General features: G+C 43.9%; 1 long non-coding RNA gene across 1 annotated transcript; it reads left to right on the forward strand.

The window, feature by feature from the left end:
- The first annotated feature begins 476 nt into the window (after positions 1–476).
- Positions 477–8,085, forward strand: LOC132405874 (uncharacterized). The gene is made up of 4 exons (XR_009515986.1): positions 477–612; positions 3,589–3,757; positions 7,553–7,607; positions 7,881–8,085. It is a non-coding gene; the product is annotated as an uncharacterized LOC132405874 (long non-coding RNA).
- The last annotated feature ends 11,090 nt before the right edge of the window (positions 8,086–19,175 follow it).

Here is a 19,175-nt window from a genome sequence, read left to right on the forward strand (position 1 = left end):
AGCACATTGCTTTACTCTGGTGTATTTCAGAAACAGCTGTTCAAGAGATGCCAACAATCTTTTGGGACCTCAGATTAATTTCCAAGACAGTAAACTAGAAAAGGAAAAATGCCAGAGGCACTCAAAGGATCAGGCAGCATCTGCAGAAAGAGGAACAGAGTCCACTTATCAGGCTGTGTTCCTCTTGTCAGAACAGGGAAGAGGAGAGAACAAGTTAGTTTCATGTAGCAGAGAGATGGGGATAGATGGTCAGGAGAAAGGGAATATCTTGGGCAGGGGAGGGCGTGGTTGCAATGGGGATAAATTGTAGATGAAATCATCGTTTGAAAGGTCATTGGGGGAGTTGATTTTGTTCTCTCTCTCTGTCTTTCTGTCTCTAATTTCCTTCATTAACCTCTCACCCAGATGATTCATCGACAGCTCATCCACATGACAACCCTGGTCTCACCCTATCAGAATCAACGCACATGCACAATGCTGGAGGAGCTCATAAAGTCAGACAACATCAATGGAGGGAAATGAACAGATAACCTTTCGAGCCAAGACCCTTCAACAACACCAGAAAGAGTGGGGTCAGAACCAGAATAAAAGAGGAGGAGGGGGAGCCGACAGGTGAGAGATGAATCCAAGTGGGAAGGGGGGAAAGGCGGGAGGGGAGGGAGGGGGATGAAGTGAAATGACGTGAGAAGCTGGGAGGTGAAGAGGTGGATATCTGATAGGAGAGGGCAGAAGACCATCGAATAAAGAAAAGGAAGTACGAAACTAGAGGAAGGAAGGTGAAAGTGATGGGCAAGTCATGAAAGCAGGAGAGGGGTAAGAGAGAGGTAAAGGGACATTGTAGAATAAGGGATGGATGTGTGGAATTAAAGGGAAGAAGATTACCTTCTAGTTCCTGCTTCAGCCACTTTTGCTATTAATTTAGTGTTGCTTCTACCCTCTTCCCTTCCAGTCCAGACATAGGTCGCAGCCAAAATTATTAACCATTCATTTCCCTCCAAAGACGCTGCTCAACCTGCTGAGGTCCTCTAGCGTTTTGCGTGTAGTTACCCAGATTGGCAACTTTTACATTCTCCATTGTGTCTAACCATCTAACCTTCTCAGAACTACTCCTTTTGTCTTATCTATCCCTTCCCACCCTCTCTGCAACTAACTTGAAACTAACTTGTTCTCTCACATTTTCAGTTCTAAGGGATTAGGCGTGATGGTGAGACGCTGGTGTCAGCCTCCTCTGTTGCATGGTAATATGAGCAATGAAGGCAGTTCACAAGTCCATGTTTATCTTGAATGATTTTATTGTAGTCATGGGTCTGGTCTGATACTGCAGCAATGCATACCATGTTGTAGAAGAATGAAGAGAATACATCATAAATTTTACAAAAACTGTGCTGAGGAAAACTGAAGGAGGTAAACGGATTTTCAAAAACAAAATTCTCTAGATGCCAATGAAAACAGAAATCTCCCAGTATTATTTCCCAGGTCAGTCAGAATCCATAGGGAACTGAGAAATTTGAATATCAGAAGTTTGAACCAAAACTGCAAGATTGCTGAGGCATAGCATAAAACTACATCAGACCTACCCCAGGGTCTTGCTATATTGCTTGTCTGTGAAGATTGATTGAGAATTGAGTGACGTATGGTCAACAAATAAAATTATCTTTGCCTGGTGCAAGGTTGGGGCAATTCATACCCTATTATTTCAGTAGAATGCAACCAGACCCAATCCCAGTCTTACAAGAGCCAGGAATAGACAGGAGGAGGTGAAGGGAAGATGGAGGAGAAAAGGAGTGAACAGCAAGAGGCTGGGACATGATAGGCAGAGGTAAAAAAGGGCTGACAATGATGGTAACTGATTAGAGAAAAGTCCCTCTCTCTCTTATATCTCTTTTCTTGATCTACGCAGTTCCTTTCACACCCACCTCAGATCCCCAACCCCACCCAGCCTTTGACCACCCTGCTTCTTTCCCCTCCTCCACCAGCACCATCCGTCCGTCACCCACAAACACTTCCTGCTGGTTCCATACTCTACCTTCCGTTTCTACCGGATTCATTTTGGTCACCTTCGGGGAACGTGCAAGCTTTAGTGTGCCCATTTTGTACGTGTAAATCTCTTTGTGTGCGTGTCTAACACATAGAGGAATTCAGCAGGTCTGGCAGCATCTATTGAGTGAACTGGAATCAGAATAAGGTTTAATATCACCGGCATATGTCACAAAATTTATTGCCTTTGCAGCAGCAACACAATGAAATACATAATAATAAAAAAATAATTACAGTAAGTATATATTTATATTTAAATTAAATAAGCTATGCAATAAAAGTAGTGAGGTGGTGTTCATGGGTTCATTGCCCATTTAGAAATCAGATGGCAGAGGGGAAGAACCCATTCCTGAATCACTGAGTGTGTGCCTTCAGGCTTCTGTATCTCCTTCCTGATGGGAACAATGAGAAGGGGACATGTCATGGGTGACAGGGGTCCTTAATGAGGCATCACTCCTTGAAGTTGTCCTGGATACTATGAAGGCTAGTGCCTGTGATGGAGCTGACTGAATTCACAGCTTTGTGCAGTTTCTTTAGATCTGTACAGTAGCACCACCCACCCCCAGTTAGAATGTGCTCCAAAGTACATGTAGGAACTGGCGAGTGTCTTTGGTGACATACCAAATCTCCTCCAACTCTTAATGAAATATCACCAGTGTCGTGCCTGCTTTGTAGTTGCGTCAATACCTTGGGCCCAGGATAGATCCTTAGAGAAGTTGACACCCAGGAATTTGAAACTCTCCACTTCTGATCCCTCTATGAGGACAGGTGTGTGTACCCTCGTCTTACCCTTTCTGAAGTCTGCAATCAGTTCTTTGGTCTTACAAGGAATAAGCAGTTAATGTTTTGGATTGAGAGCCTTCATCAGGACCTGCAAGTGTATGAGTGTATGTGTCTTTGTGTGTCTACATATTTGTGTGCCTGTGTGTATGTCTGTCTGTGTCTGTGTAACCTATATGTATACCGTACGCGTGTGTGTGTGTGTATGGATGTGTGCCTGCCTGTCCGTCTATCTCTGTGCACTAATCACTACCCTGACACCAGAGCCTTCTCAGTGTATGTGTTTATCTAACAAATCTATTTTCATAATTCAATGTTTCCCAATCATCCGGCTGTCTGCCGGTCTCCATTCAGACAGCACTCTCACACACTAAATTGAATCCTTAACCAAATTATCTCCAACAGTTTAAGTGCTGAAAGAAGCTAAAATGCCTAATAATTGATCACATTATTAGTGCAGTTAATGGCAATTAAGTCATTGAAAGTTTGAAAGACATCGGGAGAGAGAGGTGTAGATGGCCAGAGACGGGGCTGGGAAGGGCTGTCATACTCAGATGTGGGAGGGGAATTGAGAAGGCAGCCTGCCATTGTTTTGGGGTTTCTGATTCAGAAAACTTTAACAGACCATGTAGTAAATTGGAGGATATTTCATTAGATTCCAGATTCCCATGGAAAGAGAGTTCAGGGTTGGGGAATTTGGGGATTTCCAGCTGTCACTTCACATTCCATCGATAACTTTGGATAATTAATGCTAATTTACTCTCCATTCAGAGTACCCCACTGCTTCTTGGAGACACAAAGACTTCAAGTGCTGGCAGCTGGAACAACAGTCTGCTGGAGGAACTCAGTGGTGAAACAGCATCTGTGGAAAGAAAGATATGCAGGATTTTGACTCGAAACACTCTCAACTCCTTTGTTCCCGTGAATGCTTCTCCACCTGGTGAGGGCATCCAGCAGACTTAGATCCTCCTGCTGTTTTGTTTCTTGATGTGTCCCACTATCATCTTCCTTTGTCTATTAGTCTTTACCACAGACCGTCCTTTGTGTTATCCCTTCTGGTCCTGGCTTCCTCCCTGTTTTACTCTTGTCCTCTACCTCAATCTTTACATCAATATTTGTCCTTCCCCTTTGCTGTCTTTTACTCTCCCTTCCCCATCTCTCCTTTGTTCCTCCATGGTTCACTGTCCACTCCCTGCACTCTCCCCACCCATCGTATCTCCCACCGACCGCACACAAATGCCCCATCTCTCTGCAATCGCTGCATGACGAGCTGGTCGTTTCCAAATCACCTCTGTATGTTTTGGATTGTGTTTGCACAGTTCTCCAAAGAAAATGACTTAAAATTAATGAAGCAAACACGAGGAAGTCTGCAGATGCTGGAAACTCGAGCAACGCACACAAAATACTGGTGGAACACAGCAGACCAGGCAGCATCTACAAGGAGAAGCACTGTTGACGTTTCGGGCCGAGACGTCCTGACGAAGTGTCTCGGCCCGAAACGTCGACAGCGCTTCTTCCTATAGATGCTGCCTGGCCTGCCGTGTTCCACCAGCATTTTGTGTGGAGCCCTGACGAAGGGTCTCGGCCTGAAACGTCGACAGTGCTTCTCCATAGAGACGCTGCCTGGCCTGCTGTGTTCCACCAGCATTTTGTGTGGAGCCCTGACGAAGGGTCTCGGCCAGAAACGTCGACAGTGCTTCTCCTTGTAGATGCTGCCTGGCCTGCTGCGTTCCACCAGCATTTTGTGTGTGTGCTTGACGTAAAATTAATACTTTACTTCTTGTTGCCTTGTTAAATGAACATTTTGATTGATGAGCTAAAGCCAAGAGGGTTTATAGTTGGATCTCTAATTACCCAACAGTTTTAAATTGCTGCCTTGCTTATCCCCATGTAACTAGTAAACTAAGATATTTGTGAAAAATAGAAGAAACAAGTTGTCCCTTGGGTTACTCCAGTGGTGAGTGAAAAGAAGAAAAATGCCGTTGTTTTAAATATGAAATTAACACAGTTAGTGCTGGAAAAACTCCTCAGGTCAGGCAGCATCTCTGAGGAGGAAATCAGAGTTATTGTTTCAGTGCAACCACTCTTTGTCAGATCTTGATACCTCACCAGGTGGGTGACTGTCCCAAACTGCACTCTGCACATTTTTCGTTGTAAATTTTTCGTTGTAAAATTCTGTTCACATGCGAATAGCCTGATGGATATTTCACTAAACAAGTCACTTAGATTTTACGCCTTTCTTTTCTCGGCTCCTCACAGCTTCATGGGTAACAATTTATTGCTTGGACAACAGTCATCCTTCAATCAATGATGAGCTCATCAGTTTCATTCTGCTGTTCTTGGGTGCCTATAGGAAAGAATATATTGATGTTCTCCAAGCATCTCAGGAATGTAAGCCTCTAACACTTTCTTCTTCTTGTCTGTTCCTCCTTGGGCAGCAGAGTATCACAACTCATTGAGCAGCAACCTCACAATGCCAGAGTCCCAAAGTTCAATCCTGACCGGTGTAATTATTTATATATGGCATCTCTGTACCAACCCACCTTCCTCCTCGTGTAGTGGGTTTCACTTTGACACCCTGTAGAGGAAAGACCTTTCTTTGAGCTCATCTACGTGGAATGCTGTTGTAGGAAAGCAGCGTCCATCACCAGAGATCCTTATCACCCAAGCCATGCTCTTTTCTCACTGCTGCCATCAAGAAGGTACAAGAGCCACAGAACTCGTACCAAGTTCGAGAATAGTTACTACCCCACTACCATCAGCCCTCTTGAACAAAAGGGGACAACTATACTCACTTGCCCATCCATTGAGATGTTCCCATAACTAATTACCTCACTTTAAGAACTCTGTACCTTGTTATTTCATACTTTCATTATTTATTGCTACTTATTAATATTTGCATTTGCACAGTTTGTTGTCTTCTGCGCTCTGGTTGATCTTTCACTGATCTTGTTACAGTTACTATTCTGTAGATTTGCAGAGTATGCCCACAGGAAAATGAATCTCAGGGTTGTACGTGGAGACATTAATGCACTCTGATAATAAAATTTACTTTGAACTTTGCTTCTTCTGACTGCCTTGTGCCTGCCAGATTGTGCTGGTAGCTGGCTGGTATCTCTGTGGAAGACCACTTGCTAGGTGTAGAATCCCAGACAAAATGTGATGTGCGGGAGGTGAGATGTGGACATTATCCACACCTGCTCCTACCAGCAAGTCCAAGACTGCTCTATAATGTATGAAACCGAGTGTTCATATCAAGCCCCTTGGCCTTACCTCATCTAGCGCAGACCCAGTCATTAAAATAAGGTCAGCTAATCTTCATTACAAAGTAACCGTAGATAAATTGGTTTATATTTCTTCACCACTGAGTGTTTGTGTTTTTATTTAATTAACAGCAGGCTTTTAAGTAAATGTGTTATTTTTAATTTTTTTTATATAATTTTAAACTTTTTCAATTATTCAAATCACTTTCAACTCTTTACAAATGATTATTAGCATTTCTATTTCTGAATGCATGAAGCACTTGTAATGAGATGAATGATCTAATGACACAAGTGGAGATAAATGGTTTTGATCCAGCAGTCATCACCGAGAAGGTTGCGGAGTGACTAAGGATGGGAAGGAAACATCGCCAGCTGTTTGATAACTGGACAGGGGCCAGCAGAATGCAAAAGGAGGAAGGGAGGTCCTGACAGTAAAGGATGGGGCAAAGAAAATGATGAGAAAAGATGCCAGCCCTGAAAATCAGGATGTGGATTCAGAACAGATGGAGAATAAATCTCCTTCTTAGGCAGTCCCGCAGGATTGAGGACGACATGCTTTCAGAAAGGTTTTGTCTGTTCTGAGGTGAAACCACTGTGTACACCAAAGACAATACCACAGGTGGGGCTTGGGTTGCCAGGCAGAGGATTAATTTGTGAACCAGGGCATCGTTCATGCTTCTGGTCCATGGACTGGAGATTCACAATGCAATCCTTATTGACCTGGGTGGGGAAATGGTGGCAAACAATAATTGCAGGGGTCATTAATGTTAGTGTGGTCTAAACAAATCAAATTGGGTATGAAGTTCTGAAATGCATTGATGGCTGCTTCCTAGAACACAATATCAAGGGACCAAGTAGGGAACAATGTTATGTAATGAGGTGGGATTAACCTGTTACCTGTTCTGCACTTTCTCTGTGGCTGTTACACCTTATCCTCAATTCTGTTGTTGTTTTCCCTTGTTCTGTCTCAATGGATTGTGTATTGATTTGATCCACGTGAACAATATGCTTTCCATTATTGGAACACCAATGCCTTTGAGTGGAAAATCCTACAAAAGGTAGCGGATTTGGCCCAGTACATCATGGGTAAAGCCCTCCAGACCATTAAGCACATCTACATGAAATGCTATTGTAGCAAAGCAGCACCCATCATCAAAAATAGTCACCACCCAGGCTATGCTCTTTTCTTACTGCTGCCATCAGGTAGAAGGTACAAGTGCCTCCGGACTTACATCACCAGGTTTGAGAACAGTTACCACCCCTCAACCATCAGGCTCTTGAATGAAAGAGGATAACTACACTCGTCTACTGAGATGTTCCCACAACCAATGATCTCACTTTATGGACTCTTTACCTTGTTATCTCATGCTCTCATTATTTATTGCTATTTATTCATATTTGCATTTGCAAAGTTTGTTGTCTTCTATGTTCTTGCTCTTTCATTGATCATATTTACAATTACTTTTCTATAGATTTGCTGAGTATGTCCACAGGAAAAAGGAATTTCCGGGTTGTATGCAGTGACATGTATGTATTCTGATAATAATTTTTACTCTGAACTTTCCATTATATCTTGGTACATGATAATAATAAACTAATTCCAAATTATGCACTGGGGAAGAGTGATCATATGTGACAAAACTTTATACTAATGACAATTTAGCTAATCCCTCAAGTTTGATCAAAACCAGTTATTAATTACATTATGATTAAATAAGATTTTAAAAGTTATAGCCGCTGATGAACAATGAGAATATTTAAATAATAATTTCTATTTCTCAACAAATATATTTCATTCAGGAAATGAAAACTCCTTAGAATTATGGGTACAACTCTTGCCTGCTGAAGAAGCTGCAGATGATGGAAATCAGAAGACTGCAATGCTGGAAAACTGAAATAAATGAGGAAAGTGCTAGAAGAACTCTCTTGGCCAGTCAGCATCTGTGGAAAGTGAAACCTACAAAGGATCTTTGTGTGGAAACGTCATCTCTTTGCACAAGGAGTACCTGACCTGCATTTCCAACATGTCGTGCTTTGACGTTACATTGCAATAAGTAGCTTAGAGCATTGTCAAGTAAGTAGTTAGTCAGGATTGACAAGTCTTCAGATATCAGAAAAAAGGTTGAATCAAAATATTGCTCAACATGGACAAAATAAAATTAGAGACAAAGCTAGTTAAACAACTGCATGAATATTATATAAGTGTAAAATAGTTGCTTTTACAATCAAATAGACAATTACTGTATATGCACACATGCATACGCATATGCACGTGCATGTTCAGGAACCAATGCATACACATGCACAAATATTTTTGCATGCCCATGCACATTAATTTGCAAAAATGTATTACGTACATATACACATGCACATACACGCACGTATGCACACGTAAAAATCATAATGGTTTAACCTATTTGAATGTCTGCAAAGTTTAGGACTGGGAAACTTTGGAGTTTAATGTGCACTGATGGTGACTGGTGGCCCAGATGTTGGTGGGAGCTCTCATGTAAAAAAGGACACGTGCCAGGCTGGAGCACTAGGATATTCATGAAGAAACGTGGAAAAATCTTGGCATTAATGCCAGTGTTGGAAGTAAAGAGTCAGTCCATTATAGCAAGGATAATGAAATGGCAAAGGCATCAAACAAATATGTTGTCTCTCTTCACATCAGAGAACAGAAGGACCAACTGTGAGGAATTTAAAGTTGAGGTGAGGAATTTAAAGTAGTTACACTGTTTCTGCACTGAGATCCCATGTTATTCCTTCCACCATCCCGTCAATCCCCCCAGTTTCCACCACACTCAACAGGGGTAATTCACAGCTGCAAATCTGCATGTCTTTTTTTCAAAGTTCAAAGTACATTTATTATCAAAGCATGTATGCATGATACAACCTGGAAATTCATCTCCTTACAAAACAAAGAAACCCAAAGGAATCCACTCAAAAAAAGACTGTCGAACAGCCAGTGTGCAGAGAAGAAAGACAAGCAATGAAAACAAGCAAATAGCATTCAGAACTGAAGTCCATAACAGAGAGTCTGTCCACAGCCTCAGTTCGGTGCAAAGCTGAGTAATCACCCAGGAGCAGTGAGTTGAATCCGCCTGTACCATGCCTCGAGCCCTGATAACCTGACCTTTTCAATCCGGCCTGGCACTCAAATCTTCATCCAAACATCAGCTTCTTTTGCTTTGATATGCTCTGAGGCCTGGACTCGGCTGCCTCGATTTGGCCTGCGCCCGTCCTTTCCAACTTGGCCCGGTGCTTAAATCGATTGAACCGCAGGACTGTCCTCACTCTTGGCAATGGGCCCGCAGGCCTCGACTCGGTTCCGCCTCATTGATCAAAATCCAGGACCAAAGGGAGGTTACGGGCTATTGTTTGCGCTATCTTTGGGATGATAGGGAAAATCAGAGCTCGCAGAGGATACCCACTCAGTCAGAGGGAGAACGTGTAGACTCCACACCAGCAGCAGCAGAGGTCGGGATTGAACCCAGGTCACACTCTGAGGCAGCCGTTTCAGCACCTGTGCCACCACACCACCCCTTTCGGTCCCTACGGACTTGGTTTGGAACCATTCCTAGGAAGCTCTGGGATGCTTTGGTACAAGGGAGGGTTTGAATTGTACCTACTGAACAGTAGGCCAGGGCTTCTTGTTTGCCACATAAAGTCAAGAAATAATGGAAGTGTTTGAAAAATGTCATTGGATTTTAACGCGGGCGTTAACCTGGTGTATTGGAATTCCTATTACTAAAACGAGCGAGAGAGAGACAGGCAGACAGAGACAGAGGAAGAGAGAGAGAGATGGGGATAGAGAAAGGGGGAGAGAGGAAGAGAGACAGACAGACAGAGAAAGATGGTGGAGGGGAGAGGGGTTAGGGACTGAGAGAGAGAGAGAGAGAGAGTTACAGACAGAGACAGATTCAGCAAGAGAGAGGGAGAGAAAGATGGGAGAGAGGAAGGGATACTGAGAGAAAGAATAAGGAGAGACAGACAGACAAATGACAAAGAAAGAGAGAGAGATGGACGGATATTCAAACAGAGATAGAGACAGAAAGAGAGTGGGAGAGAGAGATGTTGGAGAAAGGGGGAGAGGGAGAGGTAGAGAGTGTGAGTGTGAGAGAAAGACTGACAGACAAATAGACAACAGAGTCACAGACAAAGAGAAGAGAGAGAGAGATGGAGAAGAGTATGAATGTGTCTTGTTTAACCAGCAGCCAGAAGCCAACCCATTAAAGAGTTGCAGCAACATAACATGTTGCTATTAGCAGGGTGTAGGTGTACGAGTCTGAGGAGACCGCAATGAATATGCCACTTGGCCAGTCCTCATCCCTTCAGCTGGTTGTAATACAACCCAAAAGTGCCATTGACTTCCCCAGTGCATCATTCCTGGGTTCCAGCACACAGCACAACCCATGGCAGCTGGCAGCTTCCTGGGCAACACCATCACTCAGTCTGGGAGGGAGAAATATCACTTCATGGGTTGGCAGTAGAACTAACCAAGCTCTTCTCCTGAGCATCGTACACCCCCTCGTGCACACCCAGCCATCTGCACTCAGAGTCAAGGAGAGCAACACCAAGTTAGGTGTAGAAGGAGGACATTCAGCCCATCAAGCTTGTTCTAGAACAGGGATTCTCAAGTGTTTTTATACCAGGGACCAAAATCATTAAGCATAGGGTCCAGGGACCCCCGGTTGAGAACCTCTGTTCTAGAACATAGAAAAGTGCAGTACTGGACAGGCCCACAATGTAGTGATCAAAGCTGTCCTCATTCCATTTCCTTGCTTTGCCTTGATACTTTGATAAACAGGCTGATAGATGTGCTTGCATTTCTCTCTGGCAGAATCTTTGGCCACATTTTCTCTTCCTGCACAGGAGTTTCCGCGAATGCACAGCAGTGGGATCTACAGAGAAGTAAGCAGTCTTACTGTTTCTGCTGGTGGGACAAGTGAAGGGAGGAAAGGTTGGAAGCACGAGGGACAGCAGATGCTGGAGTGTGGAGCGACAAGAAATCTGCTGGGGACAACTCAGCAGGTCGAGCAGCGTCTGTGAAGGGAAGTGAAATGCTTCGGAGACCTTGAACCACCAAACTACTCAATCTGTCCTTCAGGATGAGACCTGGGCTGGTAGGAAAGGTTTAGTGAGTTGGTAGGCCAAGGTGGGTGGGGGGAGGTGAGTGGGGTGTGGTGGAAGAACTGCAACAGCAGAATCATGACCAGCCATGGGAAGAAGTGGTCACAGTCTGAAATTGAAGATTGTGATACTTACACAGAAGAAGATCTCTCAGTGCATGGGAACCCATCTAAATCTGCCCCGAGATTTCAAATTAATATCATAGTTCCAGACCCATTGAGGCTGAAGGATTCCAGATATCCACAGTCTTTTCATTGTTTGGATCAGTCTTTAGACTTCCTTCATTGCTCCACACTATGCTCCTAGCACAAACCTGTCTCCTGCCCTCTCATGCAACTGTCTCGGACATCATCTCCAAACAGCGCTCCCTTTTCCTGCCAGGGGTTGTTTAGATGGGCAGAAATGACGGAGACAGAAACAGTTTAGTATTGTGGCACAAGGGAACATCAGATTTCGGAGGCAGGGTTATGAGGGTACGATGGCGAGGATCTGTAGTAAGGTGGAATCTGGAGAGAGTAACTCTAGGGGCAACAGTGAGTTAAAAGCGGATGGTAGTGGCGCAAGTAGAGAGACAAAGAGGTGTAAATGGCAATGGCTGTATCATTGCCATTCAGCTGGTCATAATCTGGTACTAATGAATACAGCAGGAGGCCATTTCACTCAAATGCCAGTTCCCACCAGTCCAACTAGAAAATAAAGGAGCAGAATTAGGACATCTGGCCCATCGTGTCAGCTCCATCACTTCCTTCTCAGCCCCAATCTCCTGCCTTCTCCCTGTATCACTTCATGCCCTCTAATCAAGAATCTATCAACATCTGCCTTAAATATTCCCAAAGACTTGGCCTCCACAGCTGTCTGTGGCAATGAATTACACAGATTACCCACTCTCTGGCTAAAGAAATTCCTACTCATCACCATTCTAAAAGGATGCCCCTCTATTGGGAGGGAAAGTCAAGTGTGAACATAAGGAGAACTTGCAAAGTTTGCAGTTAGATAGGTTTATACATCGTAGGGGAATTGAGGGTTATGGGGTGTGGTGAACTACGTGTGCCTGTCTGGACACGCCCCCTGCTGACTGCTCCTGTGGCTCCTCCCACAGGCCCCTGTATAAAGGCGATCTTAGCCTGGGTCAGTCTCCAGGATGTTGTATGGTGGTCACTCACTGCTGGTTCCTTCTTCCAGTCAGTAAAAGCCGATATCTCGCCTTTACGTCTTTACACATCGTGGGCACTAGCTCCATCATATCTAGGACACCTTCAAGGAGCGATGTCTCAGAAAGGTGGCACCTGTCATTAAGGGTGCCCCCATCACCCAAGACAGTCCTCTTCTCATTGCTACAACCAGAGAGGAGGTACAGGAGCTTGAAAGCACACACTCAATAATTCAGAAACTGCTTCTTCCCCTCTGCCATCCAATTTCTAAATGGGCATTAAACCCATGAACACCACCTCACTACTTTTTTTTATTTCCATTTTGTACTATTTATTTAATTTAACTATTTAACATATACATACTTCATGCAATTCCCAGTTTTTCTCTATTATTATGTACTGCATTGTACGGCTGCGGCAAAGACACTTCCCACGACGTACGATGGTGATATTGAACCCGATTCTGATGTGTACACACGCACACGCCATCACACACAAATTACCCCATGCCGGAACGGAACCCAGATCCTTGTGACTGTGGGGCTGCATCACCACCTGCTGCACTGTTGTGTCACTGTTCTTCAAGTGGTCAAAGACAGCCAGCAAAGAGAAAAGAGGGCCAGAGAATTAATGTAGCAGGTTGGAGTCAATGGAATCAGTAGTGCTGTCTAGCAAAATAGTACCCCCTCCTGAATTTGCTATTACTGATTTACAGAAAAATCTGTACTTACTTTGTTAAAATCGTAAATCTTCTGCTTGATAAGTTAATAGAAGAAGTTTTAAACTATTTTTCCTACTTTGACAGCGTGGGCACTGACTGAAGCTTGGGTAAACCTGCTCCTTTAAGAATATAGCTGAGCAAAAATTGAAGCTTCGTATGTTAACTGCTCAAGTTTATATGCTAATGAATTTATCAGCGAAGCAGATAATAAACAGAAAAATACAAGTAATATTTTAATTAAATCATTCATAAGTCGCATTACTACTTAATAAAATACTTGATTATACTGCAGCTCTCCTCATTGTCTTGCTCAGAAGCTGTAATCTCTCCACAAGCAGCGTGGCTTCATCCATCCATTCTTGCTGGGGAGTGTGAGTCAGGCAGCGCAAAATGGCTTTCCAAAGGGAGCAAACTGGAATTGGCATGTAGCCTGCTTTGAAATCGACAGGGCCTTACGAGGAGACACAAACCTGGCAGGATTGGTGCAGATTAAGGGGTGAGGTGCTGAAGCAATTTGGAAAAGGCCCCAAATAGCTCAATATTCTTCCCAAGCCACACCAGGCAGGCCATGTGCTCATATCAGCACCTTGCACTCGACCTCTGAAATTGACCCACTGATCTCACCTGAGTGACTTTCACTTGCAGTCCACGCCACAGCAATGTGACCATGTGGAACGTTTGCTACCAGCAACCAAGCTGAGTTTCGAGTCAGTGAACATGCTCCCATTTTAATTTGCTTGAATTTAGCTCCAAGAAGGTGGCTCACTTCAGAGGAGGAGGCTGTCATTCCACGGGGACCATTTTAACCATGGACCCCTCTTGGAGCCCATATATCCAAACAGTTGGATGTACTCCTGGAAGCCTTCTTCCACCATCATCCAACTTCTGCTCTCCGTCCAACATCTCCAACGGTTTTTGAACTAGCTGATGAAAGTTGAATAAGTAATCCACTTTTGACAGCTTGTGGTTTTCTTTCTCACAGCTGCTCTTGATAGTGTTGAGGAGATAAACCTTAATTTCCCAACTATGCAGAATGAGGCCACCCAGCACTTAAAGTCAGCAGCAGCTAAAAATAAGACATGAGGCTAAGCAGGAAGGATGGTCTAAAGAGACTCATGAAATCCCCCCACCACCAGTCACTGCCTTCTCTCCTTACAGGATGTTGGTGAGGTCATACCCATATGCCGCAGATGACTTTGATCCCTTTATTTAAGGAAGGCTGCCATTGGAATCACTCCCAACGTGACTCACCAGGCCAGTTTCTGGGATGAGAGGTCACCTTACCTTCAGCAGCTAAACAAGCTTGATCCTTATTCTTTGGAGTTTAGGAAAATGAGGGATGGTCTTACTGGAAAACATTGGATACTCATGGAATAGATGTTGAGATGTGTCCACCAGTGGAAGGCGTTTAAATGAGTTAGAAGATTAAGAGGCATAGTTTGAAACTGAGGTGTGTTGGAACTTGGTGCAGATGGCAGTGAATCCTTGGATTTCTCCACAGTGGGCACTGGTGGAGGCTGGATTACTGGAAGCACTTAAGTAGAATGTTGATAAGATTTTGGAAGACTATGGAGTTGAAGGCTGTAGGGAACAGGCACACAAGAGCAGTTCAGACCTAGAGCAGATCAGACGGTCATATTGAATAGCAGGGCAGGCTTAAAAGGCTTATCCTGCTCCAACTCCCTTCTGTTCTCATGCTAAAGGGCCTGGGTAATCCACTTGTCATTCCCCCACTCAACCGCACTCACTCACATCTTCATTGATAATGACCCCACCTCACTAAATCATGCTTATCTCAGACCACTTACGTCCTCCTCCCTTAATGATGATTTTAACTTCTCCCATCCCACAGAAACATTAACGCAAATGTTCAGGAAATAATATATTTTAAGGAATTATCTTCTGCAGGGAACACGGTCCAAATGTTGGAGAAATGACAAAGGAGCTTTCTAAGATGGGAGAGCTGGAAGTACAGAGTGAAGTTGGGATCCCAGTCCATTGCCCCCTGAAAGCAACCCCACAGTTTGATGAGGTGGCAAAGACGACATATGGCATGTTTGCCTTCACTAGCTGAGGCTTTGAGTTCAAGAGGCAGGATCTTACATCGCAGTTTTACGATACTCTAGATAGGCCACATCTGGAGTACTGCATTAATTTGTGGTCACCCCATTATAGGAAGGACATCGAGGCTTTGGAGAGAGGGTTACTTGGAAGTTTACTTCCAACAGAAGTTTATGAGAGGCATAGATAGATCCCCAGGAGAATGAAACGTCCAATACAGGAAGGCAGGCACTTAAGGTAAGAGTGGGTATTGTTACGGAATTGCACGTATACACAGAGAGCGCCTAGAATGTATTGTCTGTTGTGATGTTGGAGACAATGCTCTTAGACAGCCACGTGACTGTGCAGTAAATGTATTTATTTGGTGATATCGCACGGAGTAGGCTGTTCCGGTCCTTCAAGGTCTGTTGCTCCGGTAACCCCACAACCGCGATGAACTCTGACCTTCAATGACCATTGCACCTAGCCGCTGCATTTTCGGACCGTGGGAGGAACCGAGAACACTTGGGGAAAGCTTACGCATTCTTTGGGGAGGACGTACAGAGTGGCGCCAGAATTGACCTCCAAACTCCAGAACACCCCAAGTCACGTTAACCGTTACGCTACCGTGGTACCGTGGGTACTTGCAGGTAGATTGGGCTAGTTTAGTATGCTATTTATTTCTAGTTTAATTAGTTCTCGCAACATTGCAAGACGAGGGGCCTGTTGCTGTGTTGTCTGCTTCTATAACCAATGTTTCTGATTGGATTATTGCCAAGAATCGATCGAACAGACCCAGAAAGTGTCCAAAACACTCAGCAGGTCAAGCAGCGTCTATGGGGGGAGAAACAGAGTTACTAATTCAGGTCAAAGACCCTACGTTTGTGAAGGTGGGCAGTGGACAGAGGGAGGAGACGGAGTAGCTGGTGAAGCCAGGGTTGTTGAGGGAAGACACAGTAGTTGATTATAGTAACGGGTTAATAGGTTAATCAATATGTTGATGGGTTAATGGCTGCAGTGACAAAGAATTGTAAAATGTATGGCTGTAGCAAACAGCTGCCTTGCACTGCTGGAGAGAGAAAAACTGAGCCAATATCACAGGTGGATGACTGAGAGTAGAACTGGACTGCTCTGATACGCTGAAGTTGTCGAATTCAACATTAAATCCAGAAGTCTGTGACATTACCGGTCAGAAGCTGAGGTGCTGTCCTTCAAGCTTGGATTGGCTCATTTTAATACAGGAGGACACTGAGAGAGATGGAGGAATTAAGTGACCCAGCTCTCATATCTTTTATTTATCAACAAGCAACAGTACTGAATTTTTTCATCATGATGGAACGTCGACCTGAAACGTTCATTTCCAGAGATGCTGCCTGACCTGCTGACTTCCTCCAGCATTTTGTGTACGTTGCTCTAGACTTCCAGCAACTGCAGACTTTCTTGTGATTATGAATTTTTTAATGTCTCTGTAACTTTTCATCATACGGAGACTCAAAAACAGCTTCTACCCCACTGTTATCAGACTCTTGAAGGGACCTCTCATACGGTAAAAGTGAACTCTGATCAGCCAATGCATTCCTGAACTAGGTCTGCCTGCAGCGCCCTTTCTCTGTGCCCGTAACACTACATTCTGAAGTCTGCTCCCTTTTCACTACCTCCCTGTGTTTTTATATGACATAATTTGTCTGGATGGCACACAAAGCTTTTCACTGCTTTTTGGCATATGTGCCATCGATAAACCACACCAAACTGGTTGCTCTCAGCTGTGGCCTGGAGTTTCCAGGTTAATCCTTCTGCTAACTCCCTTTCTGCAATCCTTCACTGATCACTTCATCTTCGCTGTTCTCTAATGAGGTTTCAGAGAATCATGGGGATGTACTTTGGTATGGCATGATCTGTCTGGATGGTACACAAGTAAAGCTTTTTACTGTATCTCCATACATACAACAATAATAAACAGCTGGAGTTCATTTTGCCCCCGAACCCCCAGCTCCATGCAGACCAACCTACATTAGTCCCTTCTTCCTGCACCTCTTCTTCCAGCACAGTCTTGGGGAGTGCATTCCAAGTTATCACCACTCTGAGTGAAAAATTTTCCCCCCAGATCCCCTCTAAATCTATGTCCTCTATGCTTCCTGCAGTCTACCCTCTCTTTACACCTTATCATTTTTATAAACCTCAATTATGCCCTCTCTTAACCTCCTCCATTCCATGCAAAACTGACTTAACCTCTTGAGCCTCGCCTTACGGCTGAAACGCTCCTCTCAGGCAACACCTCCTCTGCGCTTTCCCCATTGCTATCAGATCTTTGTCTCACCAAGCCACCTAAACTTTGAAATGACAATCTTGCTCGCTTCCCAGTGACAACTTAATTTGGTGGTACGTCAATCATGTCAACTGTCAGCTGAGTAAACAGGCAAGACGTTGGTGGAAGCTTCCGAGATAATATTATCTTTTAGCTCTTGTGACCTAGGGTTTCTATTTCTCCATGATATCCTGTAATCACCCTGAATTCAAGTCTCATCTTCAGGATATCACAAGACCCTAGGACAGGAACATAAACATAGGAAAGTCTGCAGATGCTGGAAGTCCAAAGCAACACACTCAAAATGCTAGAGGAGCTCAACAGGTCAGGCAGCATCTGTGCAACTGAATTAACAGTCAACACTTTGGGCTGAGACCGTCAGGACTGAGAGGAAGGGGGAAGATGCCAGAATAAAGAGGTGGGAAGGAAACATTTTGAAACATAGACACAAGAGGTACTGAAGATGCTGGATATCAAGAGGAATACACACCATGTGCTGGAGGAGGCAGCATCTGTAGATGGGAATAAACAGTTAATGTTTTGGACCAAAGCTTTTAATCAGGTTTCCTTCCCCAGGGCCTCGGGACTACTGAACTCCCTGCCACCACAAAGGTCTCATAATGTATGAAGCGCCAGTAGCGTTATACTGTTTACTTTTTACCTTATGTCATAAATACATCTTAAGCTAAATGTCAATCTTCTGGAATATATTTTATTATTTGTTCATTTATTTGTGATATTACTTTATATGTTGTGTGTGAGTTTATGCACTGTGTTGTATACCTTGGCCAGAAGAAGGTTGTATTGGCAGTAGACATGTAGATGTTTGAACACTGAGCTGAACTGGAGGTGCCTGGACTCTTTCAATTTTCTGTTTTATATTCCATGTTTTATGTATGTTCTTTTTTTGTTGCCGTTTACGTGATTTGTTTTTTTTTGGCGTGGCGTGGGGTTAGATGATGTTCTTTGTTTTGTGGCTGTCTGTGGGAAGATGAATCTTAGGGTTGTATACCGCATACGTACTTTGATAATAAATGTACTTTGAATCTTTAAATCTTTGATTGAATGACAACAAACTTGAACCTATTTTCATGGCACATTGCAATTTGTCAGTGTCAAAATTGGAGACACTTAAATACGTGTGTTTGGTGATAATTCAAGTTTAATCGAATCAGATCAAGTACTTTCTTTAGTCTTTCCAGTTGGCTGCAGGAAAGGAGCGTGTCTGGAGGGTGGCCAATTGCAGTGGGGGGTGTGGGGAGGCGCGTGGAGCAGACAAATCCGGATAAATCGGCCAACCAGAGCTGCATCCCTGTTGGGTTGTCATGTTAGATCAACAGTGAAAAGTTGGGATTATCTCCCCCTACACTCAACTCTGGATTTCAAAGACACACAACACAAGGAAACAGGAGCAGAGGGAGGCTTCTCAGGCTTTCAGATCTATCCCGCCACTCAATGTGATCATAGTTGACCTGACATCAAACTTAACTCCTCTTCTGTGCAGTTCTCCACAACCTTGGTCTTTCAAATATCTATCCATCTTATAGCAATAGTGATTTATAGCAATTGTACTGTCTTTAGGTCTTTGCACTGTACTACTATGGCAAAACAATAGATTTCACATCACGTAACTGATCAATAATAAACCTGATCCTAATATTGCCACCTGAAATATATCCAATGATCTCCCCTCCACCACCCTCAGGAGCAGAGAATTCCAGAGAGTCACTCCTCTTTGAGAAAGG

The sequence above is a fragment of the Hypanus sabinus genome, chromosome 16 (genome assembly GCF_030144855.1).
Source record: "Hypanus sabinus isolate sHypSab1 chromosome 16, sHypSab1.hap1, whole genome shotgun sequence".
Classification (NCBI taxonomy): Eukaryota; Metazoa; Chordata; class Chondrichthyes; order Myliobatiformes; family Dasyatidae; genus Hypanus; species Hypanus sabinus.